At 46.3% G+C, this 25,360-nt stretch overlaps 1 protein-coding gene across 3 annotated transcripts in view; it reads left to right on the top strand.

The window, feature by feature from the left end:
• The window catches only part of OSBPL1A (oxysterol binding protein like 1A), a 1,294,449-nt gene that overhangs the window by 937,978 nt on the left and 331,111 nt on the right, over positions 1 to 25,360 (top strand). The gene's annotated exons all lie outside the window — the stretch shown is intronic.

The raw sequence follows: 25,360 nt of genomic DNA, 5'->3' as shown, positions 1-25,360 counted from the left end.
AGGGACTGTCATTGTTTGATTTGGTGTAAATGGGTTGAGATTTTTTTGACTATTTTAGAACAAGCACTGGCAATACAAAGAGATATTTATGAATTATATTGCCTTTTGTATCTGTGGTAGGTTTGGAAATCAGTAATGTAGCAACATGCACACTGTTACTCATCTTTGCACTTATTAATCCATTCATCCATCCAGTGACTCGTTCTTACATTTACTTTCTAACACAGCTGCAATTTAATACACACGACATATGCAGACTAAATTAAAAGAATACAATTCGAAAAGGCATATGCTTGCAATAACAAAACTAAACATAGTAGAGGGTGTCCGTCTTGCAAAGGTATTGTAATTAGTCTATTGTAGTTTTAAAGTTCCAGCCACGACATTTAGAACCAGTGCGTTTGCCATCCTGGATTGTTAAAACAACAAAAAACTATGGACAACAGCATTCAGTAATGGTCTTTTGGTGTAGAGAAAGTAGCCACGCAGGATGCAGCACACTATGGATGAAATGAACAGCAAGCAAACGATCTATTAACATGCCTTGGTGAACTGTAGTATCCTGTTAAGAAACATTAAAGTGAAAAAAGGAGAAACAATGAAAGGAAAGGAAAATATTAAAGGAGAAAATAGAAAAACTAAAGAACTGGCTAACCAGCCCTGACATTGAGGTGCACTTATTTTTCAGGTTAATGTGATCATAGAGCAAGAGAGTTAATGAGTGATGTGGACTGAACCATTACATTACAGCAGTATTCTGTCATGGTCGAAAGAGTGCAAAGAACGCTCAGACAGACCACTGGCAGAACAGCCAAAACAGAGCTAACCCAAAGGCCCTCTATGTACCTAAATGGATGTATATTTGTGTGTGTGTGTGTGTGTGTGTGTGTGTGTATATTACCTACAGGCAGTTGCCAGTAGGTAGTTATTTTTAGGACCTGGTTTCCATAGGAAAAGCATTTTTTGGCTTGCCTACAACTTTAGCGCTGTTTGGCGAATCTTCATGAAATTTCCCCCAAAGAAGTGTCCTGCTGCGTCTAATTGTGCATTGTGAGTTTCGGGGTGATTCGTCAAGCAGGGCTGAGAAAAACAGGAGGTCAAAAAAGTGTTTTTCCCATGTTAATTCTAATGTAGATTTTGAAGACTACCACAGACCGAACCACTGGACGGAATTGCACCAAATTTGACAGAAAGCTAGCTCTTGGTTCAGAAAGTGTGCTTTTTGTAATTTGGTGTCAATTCTTGCAGCAATTTTTGGGATAGTAAAGGAAAAATAAATACAGATATTTGGCTGGAGCCTAAGCACAGATTTCATCATGAGATCTGATTGGCTGCCAGCAAATCAACCAGAAAGTCCTGGCAAATATACATGATAGCACCCATTGATATGCATTGTAGTGAATGTCAGGTTTTGAGGTTCCCAGAAAGGAGAATGTATAAAGGGTGATAACAGATTTTACTTACAATATAAATCATTTGTTGCTAAGGTGATTTTACTCTGTGAAAAAAACGTCTGCTGGGATTTCATGAATCATGTTTGAGATAAAACTGTTTTCTCATGTTTTCCCATAGAGGTTACGGAAGGTACTCCAGAAGCTAAAATGAGAGCATGTTTTCTGTAAATTCACACTGTCTTTCTCAGCCAAATAAGAATGAAGTCTTACATTCTCAGTAAAACATGTACTTCCTGCAGGAGCAGCCTGTCAGTTGATTCCCTTGTGTTCTACTGCAGGCTCCCAGAGTGTTCTAAAGAACAACTTGAGCGTTAGCAGTTACACTTATGACAAAAGTGTGGCACTCCTGAATCAAACTGGTAAAACTTAAAACATAGAAAAGAACAAAAAGAGTGGCTTAATTTTGTCATAGAAATTAAGGTTAGTGCTGTAGAAAGAAACAATACAACATAAGGTTAGTGCTGTAGAAAGAAACAATACAACATAAGGTTAGTGCTGTAGAAAGAAACAATACAACATATTTTAGGTGAGTTCCTGAATGTCTTCCTCTTCTTTTTCATTAAAACATTCTGACATGTAGACTGAAACATGCACTTTAAACAACAGCAGCAGCTTGCCGGTTACTAACCTTGTGATCAGCAGTTTACTGCAGGGGTCTAATGAGCAACTAGAGTGCTAACATTATGAATTTATGTCAAAAGTGTGGCACATCTGACCGCCATCTTGATGGAATCGAAGTGGGAATTGAAAGCATTTTCTACTGAGGATACTGCAGTAAGTGAGATCATCAGGTAGCTTCATAGCAAATAAGTCTCCCAAGATGGCCAACAGAGAAAGAAGAGTCCAAGTCTAGCACAGATATCACCCAAATATAGCTCAAGTATAGCCCAAAGACAGAAGTGTGCTAAACTCTTTTTTTTTTTTTTTTTTTTTTTTTGCAGTTTTACATAGTGCAGACTTGACCCAAAGGTATTGGAGTCCTTTCATGAGCTTCATTTACATTACACAAGGAAACATCCCTTTTGGGATTAAGTGATTTGCCAAGAATCACAGGATGTTGATCTGATGCTGAATCTCAAAACCTAGTTCCCCAGTTGCAAAGTTTGCAGCGCTGGCCGTAACACCACATTCTCTCCCCTAAGTGTCACATATAATCAAGTGATCAACTGGATAAAAAATATTCAAGATAACAAATAATTCAAAAGTGCTTTGCCGCTGTTCTGATGGATACATCTACCTATGGATTCCTCACCTTTTGAATTGTTCCAGTGCGCCAGCATTTGATGGAATTCTTTTCTTTCTTGCTCTCCACGTCGACAAGGACGTCACAATGGAACGGCCCTGCACGCGACTCCATCTGAAGTTATCGAAGCCATAAGAATTTTTCGCTGGCGAGCTGACATCAGTTCCCTTTTTTCTGTGCCTTTGACGCTAACGTTTTTTTTTACCTCTCCAGGTGCTACACTGTATCGCTGGAGCTTCTTTTTCGATTTTTCTTCTGATTACAATGTCTCCACCGAAGAAGTCACTATTTTAGCCTTGTAGAGAGTTTGGCTGTCATATGTCAGTTACTGACCTATACGGAAATTGCCTTTGGTGCCTGAGTACTGACCGCAATGTTGTGAGATGCTCCTGGAAAAGGGTAAAAAAGAGAAGCAGGCCATCGAAGATCCAGGCCCCGAGAGGAGTGGTTGTCCCACAGGTCCTCAAGGTTGCATATGAAGCGGCATAGTCACACCTCTCGGTGTCGCTCTTCCCGAGATGCTAGCCTGAAGTTTCCAAGTCTTGACGCTGGTTGACCTGGGAGGTGAGTCCCACCTTATCACCTCCACCACTGAAGTTGCCTGAGATGTCACCTGCGCCGTCTTTGGTTGAAATCTCGGCTTCGCAGGTGAGTCCTGCTGCACAAATCTCTCCTGTTACTCCACCACACCAGGAGATTGAAGAGCAGGAATCAGGTCATACCCAGCCTCAACAGGAATATCAGTTTTTCCAGCTCCTGGGACAGATCCATCTGTTTTCTTGAATGCTATGTTTTGCCTTTGGCCTTTAATCTAGGAGGCTTCCCGATGCCGTTTAAACAGGCTTCTTTCTTGCCATTTCTGCCCACCACTGTGTCACCTTTAGGGATGATGGTGCCACCAGTGCCAATACAGACACTTAGATAAATCTCGTCCCGCATCGAGAGTCATTCTACTCCTTTTCGGAGTAATATACCAGCATCACTGGCACCACAAAAGACATCCTTGACGTTGGCGCACTCGCTATCGACGCCACGGCTGGAGTCTAGCTTGAGGTCTAAAAGGGAAGCCTTGAGGCTCTTAGAGGAGCAGCAGTACTGGGAAAAACAACAAGACCTTAAGGAAGGAGTGAGTCCTTTACCTTCTCAGGGCTTTGAAGGTATTGAGGTGGTTAGAGGACTGGACTCTTCTCTAGAGTGGGAGTTATCATCGCCCGGGGGTATTCCACCTCCAGAGGTAACTAGTTATCATGGAATGATCAGGAAGGAAAATTAACTTTTGGATTTGTCATTATCCACATGGGAGTTGAAGTCTAAAATCCTTACTTGAAGTTCTTCTCTCCTCATCTGCTACATCCGAAGCTCTGCTGCCATAAAATGAGCCATTGACTGAGCTAGTCCTGGACCAGTGGCGAAAACCTGTGACTACTCTAGCTGTTTCTAAAGTGATTGCCAGGAGATATAGGGCTGCGCCAGGTGGCCCACAGTTTCTTTTTCAGCACCCAACACCTGAAAGTCTGGTGGTCCAGGCTTCTTGTTTTTCAAAAGGTGTGCCTGGTTCCTTCCCTACCACTCTGGCAGACAGGGAATGAAGCGCATGGAGCAATCTGCTAAGAAGATCTTTTCCTCATGTAGCATGGCATTAAAGTCAGTGTTGGGCAGATATATCCATGCACTAATGGTCTCGGCCAAGGAGGTTGTTCCTAAACTGCTGCAGGATGTGCAGGAACATTTTAAGGAGTTGCTGCAGGATAGACAAGCGGCAGCTAAGCAGGTCATTCATTTGAGCATAGATACAGGAGGCTCTGTTGCCAGATCTATGGGGACTTCGGTGGCGATCAGAAAGCATGCATGGCTTAGGGGGGCCAGGGTTCTCCCCTGATGTGCAGTCCACATTAATGGACCTCCCTTTTGACGGGTCAGGTTGTTTGGAGACAAGGCTGACTCACCATTAGAAAGGTTCAAGGAGAGTAAGGCCACTGATAAGTCATTGAGACTTCAGACACTCTCCTCATTCTATAGACCTTTCCGTAGGTTTAGGGAGTTTGGCCGCAGTTCCTTCTTCCAAGGGAGGCAGCAATTTCAGGATCAACATTCTGCCAACCACCTCTATAAGTCTTGCAGAGTTCATTGGAGACCTAGGCAGCGTGGTGCCATCCAGCAGCATTCCTCCTCCTCCAGTTCATCATCCGCTGGGAACCTTTCAGGAAAGCAGCCATAGTTATCTTCCCTTTTGTCAGCATGTGTGGCAAATAGGGGAGAGGTTAATTCATTTTCTCCAAGAGTGGGAGCCCATAACATACGACTCTTGGGTGTTAAGCATTGTTGGAAATGGGTATGCCCTTTCATTTTGGGAGTTTCCCCTTCCATGCTCTCCCCAGCATACTTTTTGTTCAGAAGATCATCTGCTGTTGCTTCAGCAGGAGGTACAAAATATGTTTTTAAAGGGTGCAGTGGAGCTGGTTCCGGTGTAGGAAACTGGTCAGGAATGTTATTCAAGATATTTCCTGATCACCAAGAAAGATCGTCGTTTGAGGCCCATCCTGGACCTGAGGATTTTAAATTGGTTCCTCCAGCAGGAGAAATAAAAGATGCTGACTTTAGCTTAGGTGCTTCTTGCACTGGACAAGGAAGACTGGATGGTTTTGATCGACTTGCAGGATGCTTATTTTCACATCCCCATTCTGCAGTCACACAGGAATTGTCTCCGGTTCATGGGAGGGACGCAGTACTACCAGTTTGCGGTCCTTCCTTTTGGTCTTACTTCCGCTGCTAGAGTCTTCACAAAGGTGATGGCAGTGGTTGCAGCGCATTTCAGAAGGAAGGGAACATCTGTATTTCCTTACCTGTACAACTGGTTGATCAAAGCCAGAGTTGGTGCTGCATCATTTTCAGGTGACAACCCAGTTGTTGTTCAACCTGGGCTTTTTGTTAAACGTGCCCAAGTTTCACCTGGAGCCCTCTCGGCTCCTCCTGTTCACAGGGGCAGTACTGGACACAGCATTGAGCCATGGCTACCCTCCTCCTCAGAGTATTCGGGACATGCAGGCTGTGATTCCGATGTTTCAGGATGGAGCGGCTGTTCCAGTCTCAAAGGTGCTACGCCTGCTCGGTCTGTTCGCTTCCTGTATTCTGTTGGTCACTCATGCACGTTAGCACATGAGGGTTCTCCGGTGGTGCCTCCACAAGCAGTGGTTTCAACACAATGTGGATCTCAAGGGGTCAATAAGGATCTCCAGGAGCGCTGCAACGGATCTTCATTGGTAGTCTGTGGAAGGAAGCCTAACATGAGAGACTGTTTTGCCTACCACTTCTGGTGTCCACAGTCATCACCGATGCTTCCACTCTAGGGCGGGGAGGACATGTGGGGGATCTGGCGATCAAAGGCCTTTAGTCTCCCAAAGAGCAGATGTTTTATATCAATCTGTTGCAGGCGATGGCTCTGGCTCTCAAGGCCTTCCTCCCTTCCATTCGCGTTCAGTTGGTTTAAGTCTTGACAGACAACACTACAGCGATTTGGTACATCAACAAACAGGGGGGAGTAGGGTCATATCTTCTCTGGAGAGAGACTCTAGTCCTGGGCTCAGGACCATCTGATTTGCATAGTAGCAAACCATTTGCCAGAGTTCTCAATGTACGGGCAGACGGTCTCAGCCGTCACTTATCACCTGACCATGAGTAGCAATTCCATCGGGAGGTGGTTCTCCACGTCTTCCAGTTATGGGGGAAGCTTCAGATAGACCTGTTCGCAACCCACGAGAACGCGCACTGCCGTCTTTCTGCATGCACCTGTTTCCGATGCAGAGAGCATTTTAGTTGAGCTGGAGCAACCGGCTGCTTTACAGGTTTCCTCCCATACCCTTGATTCCTCGGGCTCTGAGGAAGATTCGCCAAGACCAGGCCCAAGTCATATTAATAGCCCCGGATTGGCCAAAAAGGATGTGGTACACAGACCTTCATCTCTCTCTGTTCCCCCTGCTCCGTCTCCCTCATAGGGCAGACCTCCTCTCGCAGTCTCGTGGGCTGGTTCTACACCCCCACCTCCAGAGCCCGCCCCTACATGCCTGGAGATTGAAAGGGCTAATCTGAATTCCCTTTCTCCTCCCCCGGGAGTGGTGGATGTTATATTATTGGCCCGGTGACACTCCACCAAAACTGTCTGTGCTGGTAGATGGGCTAAGTTTGTTAAATGGTGTGAGGAGAGGCATGTTTTTTTAAAAACATATTTTATTCTTTTTTCAGAAAAATGAACAAAAAAGAAAAATTAAAGTCAGATAGTCAATGTACGATACAGTTGGAGTAACAGTATACATGGGAAATAGTAGGAGGCAGTATCATACATTATGCATATTATCCTATAGCAGGTACCTCATAAGGGTGCATAAAAGAGTATCAGCGTGTAGGATTGTCTGCCACCATTTGCAGTTGACATGACTATACAAATCTCTACAATGAACCATAGTAATTAACCATTGAACTATGAGCTAGACATCAGCAGATATTTGGTAGGGGAATTTCCATTCCACTGTCGGCAGTTATCATCTGCAGCATATAATACACCATGTACACAATTATCTATGTTAGTAAGAGGGACATACAGATCAGCTCTGCATAGCAAGAGAGTTATTACGGATTATTGAGCTCTAATTATGGCAGTTTAGTGGTGTTCGCTAGTATCATTGTCCTGTTGTGTCCTGGACGAGAACACATCTAGTAGTTCATCCCATTCCTGGGCTATGGGATAGGCCCTAACTCCTTTACTCTCCTCCCTTCTAAGGGCAGCACTCTCTGCCTTTTCCCAGTCTAACACTTCCGAGCTCCATTGTGTTACTGTAGGTGCTATTGCAGACTTCCAGCTAAAGAGGCGCTTTGCCAATAGAAGTGCAAGGTTAATCAGTCTTGAAAGCACTTTCTGTTTTTTGGGGCGGGGGAGTATGCCCAGTATACACACTTCCATTTTGTAAGACACATCTTTCCCGGATAACTTATTTAGTATGGCGGTAATCTATTTCCAGTATTCAGCAATATTAGGGCAGCTCCAAAGCATGTGCAAAAGCTGTGCCTCCACACTGGGTGACGTTTGGGACGGGTCGCATCTTCGATCCTTTGAGGACCTCCAGAAAATCTTCTCGCTAAACAAAACACAATTTCACAGATATCTCCAACTTCGCCACGTCTTACTAGTACATATCCAGACAGGGGACAATCTACCTGAGTACAGCCCTATGGAAGCTAAGGCACTGATGGGGAGCTTGGGCAAGGGGGGTGTCGCTCAGATATACCGCACCTTGGTGGCCAATACTGCTTGTTCCCTGGAGGGGCTTCGCAGGAAATGGGAGGGATGGATGGGCTCTATGGGAGACGAGGACTGGGGGGAGGCTCTAATGGCCCCACGAACCTTAACAATGGCTTCCCACTTCCACTTGATACAAACCTATTACCTCCATACTGCCTACCTCACACCTACCAAACTGCACAGAGCGGGTCTTCGGCCCACAGCCAATTGCCCCCGATGCACGAATTCAGAAGCCGATTTTTTTCACATGGTCTGGGCATGCCTAGTTATAGCAGCCTACTGGAGGGCGGTCATGCGGGAAATCTTGGGGGTCCTGCAGAAAACCATAGAGATTGCACCTGGGCCCTCCTTGCTGAGGGTCATGGGAGATACGGGGTTGAAGAGGCCAGACCGAATTTTCCTTGGGGTGGCTTGCCTAGTGGCCAAAAGAGACATAACAGCTGACTGGAAAGCAAGAGACGCACCAGCTTTGACTAAATGGCGACGAGGGGTGGACTGGTGTGCACAGCGCGAAAAACTGGTGTATGAAGCCAGAGGCTGTCCGAACAAATACACTAGGGTTTGGGGGAAATGGGAGACCGCAGTATGATTCCTTCCCATATCCCTACATAACACTACCGGAGAGGGCTGATGTTGGCCTTTCCCTTCCTTCTCCTCTTAGCCAGTGAGGTCCACTGGTCGGACCACGCCAACAAAATAATGCAATTTCCTGTTCTACTGTGTAAGCCGAGACATTGGGATTGACCACCTGTTAAGTGCCTGTTGGCACCCAGTTGCTTGTATGTAAATAATAATGTTTTAATTTTGTGCAAATAAATAAAAAATTCTTTATCCCAAAAAAAAGCTGCGCTTCCTCCATTCCGCATCTGGGGCATGCCGAAGACAACCCTGGATACAAAATGTGGAGTGAGGTATGCCCTGTGAAGTATAGCATATTGGATGAATTTGAATCTCGTATTTCGTGATATTTGGCTGGGGTACTATAGTATACCGTTCCATTCCTCGTCTAGTAGCTCTCTTCCCACGTCTATTTCCCATTTAGTTTTGAGAGCTGTCAGAGGTCTGGGCAAGTGGGCTCTTCTATTTCTATAAAGCCATTTGATCATGTGCGGGCCTTGACCTGTAGCATATATAGCATGTACCAGTGCATATGTAGCGGGTTCAACGTTGTCCGGGGCCCAGTGTTTCCTAACATAGTGTACAATATTCGCGTGTAGGAGGAAGAGTGATGACGACAAGTTATGCTCCTGAATAAAGTCAGTGTATGTAAGTAAGTGCTGATCCTTAAACAAAGAACCAATAGAGTCAATCCCTCCCTGAGCCCAGCTCCGCAGGTGTGTGCATGTTAATGTGCCTACCGTCACAGGCAGGCCCAGTAGTGGAACATTAGGAGAATAGGGAATCAAATTGGATGTGTATCGGAGCGCCAATTTCCAGTATTGTAATGCTATCCGTAATAGAAGGGAAACGGGCTCCGGAGACGGGGGTCTCAGCCAGAGCAGGGAATGCAGACCTCCCATGTCCAGCATGTGCTGGGTATATTCTATTTCTTGCAGGTTTCTGCCAGAGAGCCAGCATGCTAGCCATTGCAGTTGGCCCGCTATACAATAGGCTTTGAAATCCGGTGCACTCATGCCCCCCTGCTCCACTGGCATCTGTAGCTTAGCCAAGCTTATTCTGCGCCTCCCTAGTCCCCAAATAAGTTCAAGTAGCAGAGAATTAATCAGTTTGAAATAGAGTTCTGGTATTTTCACCGGCAAGTTGGTAAAATAATATAACCAACGGGGTAGCATTACCATCTTGGCCAGTGCTACTCTGCCAGCAATCGAAATTGACAACGATACCCAGAATTGGATTTGTGTCTTGAGTGCGGTGAGAGTTTTCTTTAAGTTACCTTCTAGTAGATCCGCAGATTTGCGATAAACTTGGATACCAAGGTAGCGGAAGGTGTCAGCTGCTACTTGTAATTTGCAAACCCCAAACGGCATGGGAGTAGCATTAGGCTGTTCATAGAAGGAGAACGCTATAGATTTGTTAAAGTTTATGGCTAGACCTGATAAGGGCGTAAACTCCTCGAATATATGTGAACTGTAACCGGGTTTTGTCTGAGATCATGTATGTATAATATGATATCGTCCGCATGGTCTATGTCGATTCCTCACATATTTCCCTCTTGCCTCAACATCTGTGCTAGGGGTTCTATCGCCAGGACAAACAGCAGGGGGGACAAAGGGCAGCCCTGTCTGGTGCCTCTATATATATATATGGTACACATCAGAGATATTTTGCCCTGTGTGCGCTCTGGCCATTGGTGCTGTGTACAGTAGGCGGACCCACTGGATATAGGCCAGGGGGGCGCAAAACTTCTCTAAAACCATTATCATGTATTCCCAACTAAGGGAGTCAAAGGCCTGGCGGAGATCTAGCGAGAGGCATTCCGCATGTGGGAACCGTATCCACGCTACGTCCATCACATGGTACAGTCTACGAATATTGAGGGAGGTGCTTATGGCCAGGACAAACCCACATTGATCAGTATGTATGAGATCAGCAACATATTGGAGAAGTCTTCGCACTAAGATCTTCGCTAATATTTTATAATCCGAGTTTAGCAAAGACAACGGTCTGTACAATGACATATCCGTTGCATCTTTACCTGGTTTCAAAAGAGATGTGACTAATGCCTGCCTAGTAGTGTCCGGTAGGCGCCCCATGTTTAAGGAGGTCTGGTATAATTTTTCAAAGTGAGGAGCTAGTTGCAGACCATACAGCGAATAAAATTCAGCTGGGAGACCGTCCAATCCCGGTGTTTTGCTGTGCGCCATTGTTTTAAGAATGTCACGTATTTCCCCCTGGGTGATCTGTGCGCCCAATTTCTGTCTAGCTTCAGGGCACAATGTCGGCAGTGTGACTGTAGATGGGTCTCTTCGACCGCGTCTACCGATTCCAGAAGCTGGCGTCCATTGCCCCTCCTCTCACCACGACGGGCGCGTTCCCATGACATGGGAACGCTATCGGAAGCATCGGACCCGGACTTCCGGGTCCGACAGAGAAAAGAGACGACGGACTCCCCAGAAGGGGCTGTCGAACGCTGGGAGACAGAAGACGCGGACAGAACGAAGGAGAAGACGCCGAACAAGGAAGCAAGGTCGCTGGGTCCAAGGGAGGAGCGGAATACCGGAACCGAGGAGCGCGCTTTGAAGTTCCCGAAGAGCCCAGGAACCACCGCTAACAAGCCCAGCCACGACCCTGGAGGGTCGTGGCTCAGTAAGGTACGGTCCTTTATAGGACTCTCTGAGATATTGCATAGTAAAGGGAAGCAAGGAGGGGAAACGGGGCACGAGGGGAAGGCTGGGGAGGAGAACGGGGAAAAGGGCACGGGGTGTACACTAAGAGCACGGTCAGTCTAACAAAGAAAAGAGAGTGGCAACGCCTGACAAACAGCACGTGTGACCTAAACCCTGCACCGTTGAGCACTCCCTGTGTTTCCTTTTCCCCTACAACCCAGAGTACTTTTCTCCTTGCATGCTATTAACAACTGAGCCCCAGAACACCCCACAGTTGACTTACCGCCTCCTGCTATTTCTTTTCTTTCCGGTATCCTCTGGGACAAGACGCACGGACATCCACCACACCTTAAAGGAACAGAGAAGAAAAGGCGGTTAACAACGGGACAAGAAAGACTCAATAAATATATGTTTACAGAAATCCGTTCCCCTTCCTTTTTCCCATCCATAAAACTGCATCAGAACTCACATAAATAAATACCTCTTACCGTATTACCGTGTCCGAGTCCTCTGTACCCACTGTAGCCTACCACAGTGGTGTCAGAAGTGGGATCTTTACGACCTACAAGGCTACGGAGGGGTACAAAATGGAGGAAAAACCAACAATAGAGGACATGATAAAGCAGTTGGCGGAGGGTCAGCTACACCTCCAATTAGTCTGGGAAGCCCAGCAAAGAGAGGCGAAAGAAGATAGAGAGGCATTACAAACAGCTTTAAAAAGTCAAACCACAATCATGGCAAATAACCAGCTCGTACACGAGACTGCGCTGCAAAAACTAATGGACACCATAGCAGCCAGCAAGGTCCATCCCAATGTCCCGAGTTCGGTTTTACAAAAATATCAGGAAGGAGAAGATCCCGACTCCTTCTTTACAAACTTCGAGCGGGTGGCCTCGTCGGCAGAATGGCCTGAAGAGCGGTGGGGACAGTATATTGCGCCACTGCTAACAGGATTCCTGCAGACTGCCTAGCAGGCCGCTAATCCAGGAGGCAATACACCTTAGAAGGATATCAAGCATAGCATCCTAGAACGGGTTGGACACGATGCAGAATACTACCGAATGAAATTCAGAAAAGTGAAATGGGGACAGAGTGCAGATCCCCGTACTTTCTATTTCAGAGTGAAAGACCTGGGGTTAAAGTGTTGGGTCCTCTGGGAACAAGTTGAGAAGACGTAATCAAAACGATTATCCTCGAACAGTACCTAGATTCACTCCCGAACAGCACCTGGAATTGGATAAGGCAGCATCCCAAGGTCGATACAGAAATGGCCATAGACTTGGCTTGTGCCTATCACCAATCTACGGATGTGAAAGCAATGACTCCTAGACCCACCGTGAAATCACCCATGGCCCCACTTAAATATACGCCCAGGTATTCCATGAAGGAGACAGTGACATATAAACAGGGGGAGGGCAGCCACCTGCAACAACCACAATGTTTCAGTTGTGGTGAATGGGGTCATATCGCGAGAATGTGTCCCAGGAAACATGAAAGGGTTGAACCCATGGAAATCGGGGTTACCAGGCGTATATTATTATGTACAGGGGGGGGGACATTATAAGTTCAGACAGATTATACAAATTAAAGGCCAACCCACTAAAGCCTTAGTGGATTCAGGCTGTAGCCAGTCCGTGATAAGGAAGGATCTAGTGGAACCCTTAGACCAGGCAGTGAATCAGAGTGTCACTATTTGTATTCATAGAGACAAGAGACTGTATCCCCTAGGCTTGGTAGGATAGAATGGGATGACTACTACGATTTCCTTCCAGTAGGGATCATGGACAGGCTAATAGAAGATTGTATTATCGGAACTGATTATATCCGTTTTTCTCAATTATTAGAGAAGACAAAAGTACCTCGACAAAACCCGGACTGGTGGGCAGAAGCACCTTTCGCCAATAGTATTATCGAGGGCCCAGACGCTCGCATTAAGCTAACACGAAAGAAGAAAAGACAAGAAAAACTAAAATATCAAGAATCGCAGAGTGAACCAAACTCTAGTAAAGTGGTGGCAGAAATTGGGGCTGCTGTTCTTTCCTTCAGGGATAGCCAACGACAGGACCCTACCCTCAGCCATGCCTGGAAAGTAGCCAAAACAGAACCATCTACTGAGGTGGGTCCCTACTTCTTGGTTCAAAAAAACCTTCTATATAGAGTCACTAACTCCACAAAGGGGGAAAAAAGCAATTGGTGGTTCCAGAATCCTATCGGAAACAGGTCCTGTTTTTAGCTCATAACCAGCCAGGGGGTGGTCATTACAGCCGGGACAAGACTGAAGAGTACCTCTTAAGACGATTCTATTGGCCAGGGATTTATGCACAGCTGAGACGTTATTGTTTGCAGTGCCCTAGGTGTCAACTGACGGAACCTGGAGTTCCTAGGAAAGCCCTGCTACAACCTCTACCCATTATAGATGTTCCATTCAGCCGCATGGGTATGGATCTCATTGGTCCTCTCATACCCTCCTCCCGAGGTCACACATATATTCTGGTACTCGTTGATTACGCCACAAGATATCCAGAAGCTATTCCTTTATCTAGTATGACCACCAAGACAGTAGCTCAGGCCATGATAACTGTCTTTTCCAGAACGGGTTTTCCCCAGGAACTTTTTACTGATCAAGGCACCCCTTTTATGTCAGGTCTTATGAAGCAAATATGTAAGTTACTAGGGATCAGTCAGATAAAAACTTCTGTATATCACCCCCAAACAGACCGTTTGGTAGAACGATATAACCGTACCATTAAAACCATATTGCGAAAAATAGTGGATGATTCCGGAAGGGATTGGGACCAGAAATTACCCCTGGTCCTTTACGCCATCTGGACGCATGAACAATCCTCCACAGGACACAGTCCATTCGAATTAGTATTCGGGAGACAGCCACGTAGTCTCCTGGATATGGCTGTGGAAACCTGGGAAGAGGAGGCGGAGGAAAGGAAACCCCTATTGGAATTTGTCAACCAACTGAAATCGCAGTTGCAGTCCATATGGGAAGATGTACGAAGTAATCTAGAAAAAGCACAGACCAACCAAAAAACGTATTATGACCAAGGAACCAAATTACGATACTTCAGTCCCGAGGACCATGTTCTTATAATGCGGCCAATCTCTGAAAACAAACTGTTAGCGAGATGGCAGGGTCCCTATAAAGTAATAAAATCTGTCACCCCCGTCACCTATCTCATTGAGGTAAACCGACATCCAAGGAAAACCCAAATATACCATGTCAATCTGCTAAAGAAATGGGAACAGTCAGACGATAGCAGTAACCCCACCGCTACCGGGTTCCTCGTTACACCATCCACGACACTAGGATTAGAGCTATTCCCCACTACGCGCATAAAAGTGGAAGCAGTCCCAGAGATAAACAAATCGCTTACAGACAGGAAGACATCACAACTATCCACCCTCTTACAGAATCATTCATTGTTCTTTTCCGAGACCCCAGGTAGGCTGACATTAATACACCACCAAATCAAAACCCCAGAGGGAAAAATTGTACGACTCCGTCCTTATCGGATTCCAGAAGCCCGGAAACACCTTATTGAGGAAGAAATAAAAAAAATGCTGGCACTGGAAGTAATCGAACCCTCAGTGAGTCCATGGTGCTCCCCAGTGGTTCTTGTTCCAAAACCCGATGGATCTGTTCGATCCTGTATAGATTTTCACAAATTAAATGACATATCGCTTTTTGACACTTATCCAATCCCTCGGGTAGACGATGTATTAGAAAAGCTAGGTAAAGCGACATATCTGTCTACCGTCGACCTCACGAAGGGGTACTGGCAAATTCCCCTCTCACCCGAAGACAAAGAAAAGACCGCCTTTACAACCCCATCAGGCCTATATCACTTTACCGTCCTTCCTTTTGGTCTCCACGGGGCCCCAGCTACTTTCCAACGACTCATGGACCGATTGTTGAAACCGTTCCATGACTTTGCGGCTGCCTACCTAGATGACATTGTGATCTATAGTGATACATGGGAAGATCACTTACACCAGATGAGGTATTTAGAGCCTTAACCAAAGCTGGACTCACGCCTAATCCCCAAAAATGCACCCTGGGAAACACCCAAATATCCTACCTTGGGGATTTAATTGGTAACGGAACTCTAAAACCCCAACAAAGCAAAATTGAGGCCATATCACGAGTACCAACACCAAAGACTAAGAAAGATCTACGATCCTTTTTGGGCTTAGTGGGATATTATCGCAGGTTTATTCCTCCGTACTCCACCATTGCTGCCCCCTTTACCGACCTCCTACAAAAACGACACCCCTCGACATTAGCCCCATTGTCTGTGTCTCAACTGACCAGTTTTGAAACCTTATAACAATCCCTCACCAACGAACCAGTCCTTCAGTGTCTGGACTTTTCCGCCCCTTTCCATCTCTATACTGACGCCTCTAATGTTGGTTTAGGTGCGGTCCTCACACAGCCTGATGGGGAGGGTCAGGATCACCTCGTTGTTTTCATCAGCAGGAAACTCCTCCCTCGCGAGTGTCATTACCCTGCTATTGAAAAGGAGTGTCTCGCCATTAAGTGGGCTGTGGAGAGTTTACAATATTACCTCTTGGGCAGGCCTTTCATTCTTTATACGGACCATGCCCCTCTTACTTGGCTCGCCTCTCACAAAGACACCAATTCTCGAATCCTTCGCTGGTTCCTTGAGCTCCAACCTTTTACATTTCAGGTCCGCCATGTTCTGGGTTCCCAACAGGGCCCCGCGGATTATCTGTCTCGCTTTCCTACCTCTTCGGTCTTCTACCAGTCCCGATCTTGGGATGGGGAGTGTAGACGGGTCTCTTCGACCGCGTCGACCGATTCCTGAAGCTGGCGTCCATTGCCCCTCCTCTCGCCACGACGGGCGCGTTCCCATGACAACATGGGAATGCTATCGGAAGCATCGGACCCGGACTTCTGGGTCCGACAGAGAAAAGAGACGACGGACTCCCCAGAAGGGGCCGTCGAACGCTGGGAGACAGAAGACGCGGACAGAACGAAGGAGAAGATGCCGAACAAGGAAGCAAGGTCGCTGGTTCCAAGGGAGGAGCGGAATACCGGAACCGAGGAGCGCGCTTTGAAGGTCCCGAAGAGCCCAGGAACCACCGCTAACAAGCCCAGCCACGACCGTGGAGGGTCGTGGCTCAGTAAGGTACGGTCCTTTATAGGACTCTCTGAGATATTGCATAGTAAAGGGAAGCAAGGAGGGGAAACCGGGCACGAGGGGAAGGCTGGGGAGGAGAACGGGGAAAAGGGCACGGGGTGTACACTAAGAGCACGGTCAGTCTAACAAAGAAAAAAGAGTGGCAACGCCTGACAAACAGCACGTGTAACCTAAACCCTGCACCGTTGAGCACTCCCTGTGTTTCCTTTTCCCCTACAACCCGGAGTACTTTTCTCCTTGCATGCTATTAACAACTGAGCCCCAGAACACCCCACAGTTGACTTACCAGCTCCTGTTATTTCTTTTCTTTCCGGTATCCTCGGGGACAAGACGCACGGACATCCACCACACCTTAAAGGAACAGAGAAGAAAAGGTGGTTAACAACGGGACAAGAAAGACTCAATAAATATGTTTCCAGAAATCCGTTCCCCTTCCTTTTTCCCATCCATAAAACTGCATCAGAACTCACATAAATAAATACCTCTTACCGTATTACCGTGTCCGAGTCCTCTGTACCCACTGTAGCCTACCACAGTGACCTTAGCCAGGAAGGAGTCAATTTGTTCCTTTGCCACTACGGGTGGGGCAGAGTATAGGATAGTGTAGTAATCTTTGAAGGCCATGTTAATGTCTAGTTGGGTATTTAGAACCACATGATGTGGGGTGGTAATATGTAGGATAGGAGTAGGGGCCAGTTCTTCAAGTATAAGTCATGCCAGAAGTGGACCTGCCTTGTCCCCCTCTTTATGTATCCTTTCTCAATATCGAGCATAGTCGAATTTCCGTAATCCTTTAACCAGCTGTGCATGTTCAGTTTTGAGTTCTAGTAAAGCTTCCGCCTTAGAAGGGTGCAAGATAGCCTCCCTCTCCAGAGTACTTAATCTGTCTTCCGCCTGCTCAAGTTCCCTTACTAGTGTCTTTCGTACTCCTGATGCTGCACTCATTACTACTCCCATTATCACTACCTTGAACGCCTCCCATTCTACCAATGGAGAGGATGCTGAACCTACATTATTATGGAAGACGTTTTTAATTACCTGAGTTAAATATTCCTGTAAAACAGTGTCTTCTAAGATTGTGGGTTGCAATCACCATGTGGGAATAGGTGTGGATGCCCTCCACCATCTTGCGGTTAGTTCCAGGGGGTTATGGTCTGACAACGTCTTCCCCAGGTAGGTGGCCTTCGTCATTTGTGCCTGCAGCGATGCTGTACATACTATACGATCTAGCCTCATATGTACTTTGTGGGTGTGTGAGTAGAAGGAGTATTCTTTCATCCCTCTATTTTGGGCTCTCCAGATATCCGCCAGAGACCATCCCTGCAACCATCTCCGCAACGCGTCAGCCTGTCTTCGTGCGTTAGTACCTGACAGTGGGGGAGCGTCGCGGTCCATAGCCACGTCCAGCACCGCATTAAAGTCCCCACCGATCACCCAGGGGATATGCGCCCACGGTAGTAATGCCCTTGATAGGCGCTCAAGGAAAACGTCCTGGCCAGTGTATGGGGCGTATATACTACCTAGTACTATAGATTTCCCATCTAAGTTGGCCTCAATTAAGACGAACCTTCCTTCATCATCAATTCTAGTGTCTGCCACTTCTAAGGGTACGCCAGCCCAGATCCAGATAGCTGCACAACGGGCAAATGCTGAATATGAGGTATGGATTATGCGGCTGTGCCATTTCCTTCGGAGTTTCGTTGCTTCGTGTGTGGTGAGGTATGTTTCTTGGAGATAGGCAATGGGTGTTTTACGGCGATTTAATTGAGCTAAAATGTTGTGTCGTTTGTGAATCAACCCCATCCCTCTTACATTCCAGGTGATAATATTGTATTCACGTTGTGTAGCCATGGTGGTATAAAATTAGAACTATCCATAGTGTGCCCCATTCCAGCCAGCAGTTCCTACCATAAGGTGTAAGTGATATTAATGTAGATGTCTGACTCAAAAAACAATAAACAATTCTGAACAATGATTGAAATACCAGGTAAAGCCTAAACCAGCTCTGCCAAACATTTATATAGTACATAGCCATCATGCTAGAACAAAAGCAGATGAATGTACAAACTAAAGGGGGCCTACGCAATGGGGTTGTGGCCAATAGCTGTTAGCCCGCGGCTAGCGGGTCACCTATCTGTAATAAGAAAGAAAAGATCTAGGTACAACAGGGAGCTCTACCGACCGAGCCCACCACATCATGGAAGGAGCGGAGGAAAACAATTATAGTAATAACGACAATTTGTAAACAAGCGTTTTAGAATGCCCTTGCGAGTTGTGGAGTTATGGTAGGGAATAAAGCCAAGCTTCCCTCTGAGTCTGATGCCGCAGCGCTATCCATGGCAGAAGCGGCATCGCGAGGGGATGAGTTCACCTCCTGCATAGAATAGGCAGACTGGAGTGCCTCATTCTGACCTTCTCAGGCTTGCTGTGGTGTCGGGCCTGGTTTTTTCCACAGCAGTGAAGGTTTATTTTGCTTATCCCTGCTGGGTTGAGGATGTTGCCTCCTAGAAGAGACGTTATTTTGTTCAGTAGTTTGCGAGTGTGGAAAATTTTCATCAAGCCACGTGCATACCATTTCGGGTGTTTAACAAAAAAAGAGAGATTGTTGGTTGTGGGTGAGCCGGAGTTTTGCCGGGAACAGCAGGGCATATGGTATGCCTTCCGCACGTAGCCGTTGCTTTATTGATTGAAAAGATGCTCTACGTTTTTGGACTGCCAAGGTGTAATCAGGATATAATGAGATTTGGGCATTGTCTATTATTATAGGATCCATCTGTCTCACCCTCTGTAGAATACCATCTCTATCCCTATAATTCAGTATCCGTGCTATCAAAGTTCGCGCCGGGGAACCCGCCGCAGGTTTCCTGCTGGGGACATGATGGGCTCTTTCCACCGTAAAGTGCACCAATAGTCTGTCTGTAGCCAGGGACTGTAGCCATATCTCTACAGAACGCGTTGGGTCTCTTCCTTCTGTGCCCTCCGGAAGTCCAAGAATGCGGATATTATTGCGGCGTGAGCGCCCTTCCGCGTCCTCAACTCTTTCTTGGAGAACTTCCACTTGCTGTTGCAGTTTTGCAATGGTAGTTTTGTACGTGTTATGCGTTGGGAGGATTTCAGTAATATCAGACTCCGTGTGCTTGATTCGTTCTGAGAGCTTCGCTTGATCATCCTTTAGGATATTCAGTTCTATTGTGATCGAGCTCAGTCTGTTTTCTATGGCTTGTCGGGAGTCTTTAATTTCTTGCAAAATAAAGTCTAATTTGTCCACACTATCTTTTGCTGGCCGTAGGAGGCCGTGGTCCTCTGGGGTCGGTAGGTCTCCACCCTCCATTTGTTTTCCTTTTGTGCGGCCCATGTCGCGGTTTCTACGTGACGACTGCCCTCACAGCACAGAGGTCGTTATTGCACGGTAGAAGCAGGCAGGCGTTGAGGCCAAACGTGTGTGTTGAGCAGTAGTGGAGAGTGATTCAGAATACTTAGGTCATATATTATTGCACTGCTCTGTTTTCAGGACGAATTTGACTACCCACAGGGAGCCATGATGGGGAACCCAGTGTACATTTAGGAGGGGAGAGCTGTGTCAAACATTGGAGTGGGGCTGGGAAACCGCCAGTTCATGCCACAGTGCGGTACTGGACTATCAGAATACCGCCCATCAGAGTGTCTGTGAGTTAACAGCCCTCCTATCCGTCTGTGTCCGAGCAAACGTCGCTCACAAAGCGTTTAGGGTGTATTGCGTGTTAGGACTGCTTTGTTGGGCCTTTCAGTAAACTGCGCAGTGTAGCCCACACCTCGTATTACTGCAGCGCCGTCGGCAGACCGGATGATTTATCGCCGCGCTGTGGACGTTACTTGCAGCATGAAAAGTCCCCACCTCTGTTTAAGGGTCGCCAATGTCTCCCTTCTCCAGCCGTCGCTGTGCTACTGCAAGCGGCCCGGGAGAGCCGCCCGCAGTCGAGGGCGGCATCAGGTGTGCGCCACACTTCGTCGTCGGGAGGGGGTGAAGTGACGGGGGGGAGGAAGGGGTCGGGAGCCAGGCCCCGCCGAGAGGCCTCACAAGGCCTCCGGTAAGCTCTCCGCAACCGCGCCACCCCTCCGCCCCCTTCTAACGTCTCATGGTCGCGCAACAGCACAGATCTCTCCTGCTACCTCCTCGCTCAATGCGGACACACCGAGGGCACCTGAAAGGCGCGAAATCGCATATCACCACCACACCTCGCTCCTAATTTCACGGTTGTCGTTCCAGGCGTATCCACATCCTAATTCATGCCGAATTTCATTCTCGTTGTGAGCTCGGTCGGGAGCTCCAAGATTAAACGTCCGCCATGTTGGGCGGTTGACCACGCCCCCCGTGAGGAGAGGCACGTTGATCCTTTAAAGGCCCATTTGTCCAATTTGCTCTCTCCTTGCCACAACAGAGTTGAGCAGTTGGGACAGTGAAGGGCTGTCTGCAGTGTCGGCATTTATTTGTTTATCTGACCAACCCTCTTTATTTAAGTCCCCTATAATTCTAAGGTTTCTTAAGGATTTGATTAATAGGTTTCTTCCCACTCTGTTTATAATGCCTCAGTGGGATTTAAATTTAGTTTTAACGTATCTGATGGGTACACCATTTGATCCATTGCATAGTTGCCTGTTGAGGCTCCTTACATTTTAAACAGTTTTTTTCACAGCGATCAAGTCAGCTAGGCTTGTTAATGAGTTGCAAGATCTGAGTGTAAAGCCCCCGTTTACCATTTTCCATGCCAACAAGGTGGTTTTGAGAACCAGGGTGGCTTTCCTGCCAAAGGTGGTGACTCCTTTCCATTTGGGGTAGTCCATCACTCTTCCGTCCTTTTACTCTCCTCCCCATCCCTCTAAGGAGGAGGAAAGGCTGCACCGTCTGGATCCAAAAAGAGCGTTGAGCTTCTACGTGGACAGGACGAGAGAGTTTGGGACAGACGATCAGCTCTTTGTTGGCTACATGGGCAAGATGTAGGGCAAAGCCATCCACAAAAGAACGCTATCAAGGTGGGTCATTCTTTGCATTAAAATTTGTTATGCACTGACAAAGAAGGATCCTCTTGAGGGTGTTAGAGCTCATTTGACTAAAGGTAAAGTCTACTACTAGTGCTTTGGCTAGAGCTGTACCTGTTGTTGACATCTGTAAGGTAGCACCTTGGGCTTCCCTCCACACTTTCGCAAAACATTACTGCTTGGACTTGGAAGTAGCTATAACTTGTGCCCTAACATAATTATAACTCATGCCCTCCCCGAGCACTGATAATTACACCAGATATTACATCACTCATAGCACTGTAACATTTACAGTAAAGTTATTGATGAGAAAACTATGCATGGCAAGTGCGCAACTTAGTTACCTCAGGGCACGAGTTATAGTTACTTGAAATATCTCTAACTGTAACAGCTGAATTTCCATGGTTTTATGCATGTAAAATCTGAGTCTAACTATAACGTCCCTGTAACCTTTGTTTTTTTTGTGAATATATATTAATATATATATATATATATATATCTATCCTCTGAACAAAACATAGGTTATTGGGACATTATAGTTAGGTTGACGTCTTACCCGTTCAAAACCATAGAAATTCAGCTGTTATAGTTGCACTTATTGTTATACTTATGTTAAGAAACTATAACTTGTTGCCTATAGTTAATTTCCAGCACAATTTATAGTTTTTTTCAAATAAGTGTAACTATAACTGCTTTTTTTCAGTGGATTTCTATGGTTTTTTTTAACGCATATGTTAATATAACCACCGCCACGCACAGCCTTTGTGATTTTTTTTTTTTTTAATCTTCATGGATACGCGGATCCTTCACAAGTTGACACGGGGTGCATGCTGAGCCCCCGTGGTGGATCCTCAGACCAGCCAAAAATACTTGTGCAATTTTTTGCCCATGAGGGGTCCCTAAGGGACCCCTCAATGAGTCCTATGGGGTCAGGATACCTGTATCCTGACCCCATATATATTTTTACACTCTTGTTCTTGCACACCGTCACCTATGCGAGAAACAAAATGATGACTGCAACTTTTCTGTCAGGTTGTGCCCAGCCAATCAGGGCCCTGCTTTTCCCCAGGATCTGCGGATCCTCCATGAATGGAAGCTCAAAGGATCCACTTTTCCTGTATTTATATTTTTTAACCTTAAGTAACTCCACAACTACTGAACAGATTTATACCAAATCACACAATGTGGACCAAGATCTATCTCCTTGACAAATTTGGTGTAATTCTGTTCAAAGGTTTGGGCTGTAGCTGTGTCTGAAGAAAGCGAAATCCTCATGAAGACAAAATGGAGAAAAAGTGTTTTGGGACCCCCTGCACTCCTCTTTTTCTCTGCCCCTTCTTGAGTAATCACCACAAAGTTTTCACCACAGCATTTGAACTGAAAATTTCATGAAGATTCGTCAAACGGTGCCAAAGTTATTGGCAAAACAAAATCTCCTTCCATCTGTGGAAAAGGTTGGTCCTAACTTATATATATTTTCACTGAAAAAAACATAGGTTGCAAGGAGGTTATAGTTAGGTTCTCAATTTACTCCTATAAAACCATAGAAATTCATCAGTTAGCGTTCTTTCAAGTAACTAAAACACACGCCCAATAGTAACTATAACTCATGCCTTCACCATGCACAGTTGTCGCATCAATAACTTTAGTGCAAATGTTGCAGTGAGAATATGAAAGATGGCATAGAATATGTCATCAATGATATAATATGTGGATTAATTAGCTGTGCAACAAGAACCCCCACATACAATTACATGTTTGCCCCAGGGAGGTGGTGTTCCCTGAGTCAAAGGGGGGTGCCCAGCCTCCCGCCTTGTGGTACAGAAATACCCTGGGGAGTTGGCAGTCCCCTGGGCTGTGGGGGTCCGAAACATACCCCTTTTTCTTTTTTTAATGGCAGCCCTGGAGAGGTGGTAGTCCATGGGGGTGACGGGATGCATGGCCTCTCCACCTACAATTACAGAAATGCCCTGGGGAGGTGGCAGCCCCAGGGCTGCAGGGGGCCGCGCGGATCCCTCATACAATTACAAAAATGTCCCAGGGTGGTGGCAGTCTCTGGAGCTGTGGGGGACCATATGGCAACCAGGCATACAATTACATGAATGCTCTGGTGAGGTGGCAGACCCTGGGGCTGCAGGGGTCCAAAACAGACCAGCTTTTCTTTTTTTAATGTTGACCTCAGGGAAGAGGTAGTCCCCAGGGGCTGCGGGTGAGACCGCACACCCCCTCCACATACAATTACAGAAATGCCCCGAAGAGGTGCTGGTCCCTAGGGCAGTAATAAGCCTAAGAGGGGGGCCCACTTGTGCCCCCCCCTTATTTTTTTTTAATATGCCCCTCGGACCTGTCCCACCTGGGGGCTTTAAAAAAACAAGCACAGGAGACTGTTCTTGCTTTTTTTTGTTTTTCAATTTTTACTGCAAACTCATGGTGACGCCACATATTTGCAGCATAAATTAAAGGAAAAATAAATATTTTTTTTTACTCTGTGGGGGTCCCTCTGGAACCCCGACACCAGAGCTAAGGGATCAGGGTGACTCTACCCTGACCCCTTTTCTTATTATTTCACTTTTTTCCTGGGACTCAGCTGAAGCGGAGTCCCAAGATGGCTGCCAACACTTCCTGATTTTAAGTGTTGGCATCCAGCCAGAGCTGTTGAGCAAGTTGTACGATCTATTGATCTCTGCAAAGTCATTGCGAAGAGTTCACGACCTAAGATAATATCATTTATTTTCCCTTTAATTTCTCAAAAACTACTGAACAGATTTCCACCAGATAAACGGAAGCGCAACAAGATTCACTGTGGCACTTTTTTTGGAAAATTTTGTGACTATTCGTCAAACTGTGCCAAAGATATAGACAAGTAAAAAACACTTTTTCTGTGCAAGCATTGTCCTAAATATAATTACCTACAAGCGACCACAAGTAGGTAAGATATGCATATAAATAACGGTCGCCACATGGTAGATATAGTTAGGTCAAGTGTTCCACGTTTTTTATGTTGCTAATAACTGTGAACCTGTTTGATGAATCTCCACAAAGCTTTCTCAAAGGTGCTACTTTTTCACTAGTTTGGGCATGGAAAGTTTTGGGATGAGAAAAAAGAAGGGTCTCAAAACACAAAATCCCAATGCTTTTTCCATAGACTTCTTTAGGCAGGGACACAGCAAAACCCGTGGAACAGAATTACACCAAGTTTGGAGGAAGGTAAATCTTTGTCCTCAGGTTGCACTTTTTGTGATTTGGTGTAAATATGTTCAGTAGTTTTTGAGAAATTAAGGTTAAAAAATAATTGTATCTCTGGACTTTTTGGTACACAAAAGACTTTGTGAGACATTTTACAAATGGAGCATTCTGATTGGCCCAGAGAGCTTTTTTTCCCTAGGGCTATCTGCGTTCCATCAAGAGTCAGATTTATTTGGGAGAAGGCGCACTAATTGGCTGCTGGCAACATGAGAAGAAAGTTGCTGGCAGCCATTACTGGACTTGGGGACTTGTCCCCTGTCCTAAAGTAAAACAAAAAGAAAAATAATATAACACAGGGTAGGGATACCTTGACCCCCTAGGTCAAATGGAGGGGAACCAGAGGGACCCTTGGAGGCCACAAACAAAAATAAATTGGCAAAGGTTATCTCAATCCCAGGGGGTTCCCACAGGATCAGAAAAAGAAAGAAAATCATGTCTCGGGCGGCATTTTTCATTTATAGGCCTGGGAAGTCCACCCATGGGCCTTAATCAGTAAGCTCCGCCTCTCTGAGCTGTTAATGACCCAGGGACCCCATCCCTTGGATCCTGCTCACTAGCTATGTCCAGCAGAACCCACACCCTGGACATAGCGGTTTCCCTACCCGCACTGGTATGGGCAGGGAAACCTGTGTTTACTCCCACTTGGC

Source organism: Pleurodeles waltl, chromosome 2_2 (genome assembly GCF_031143425.1).
Source record: "Pleurodeles waltl isolate 20211129_DDA chromosome 2_2, aPleWal1.hap1.20221129, whole genome shotgun sequence".
Lineage (NCBI taxonomy): Eukaryota > Metazoa > Chordata > Amphibia > Caudata > Salamandridae > Pleurodeles > Pleurodeles waltl.
The sequence above is the reverse complement of the archived record's forward strand: the minus strand, read 5'-3'. Positions and strand labels throughout refer to the sequence as shown.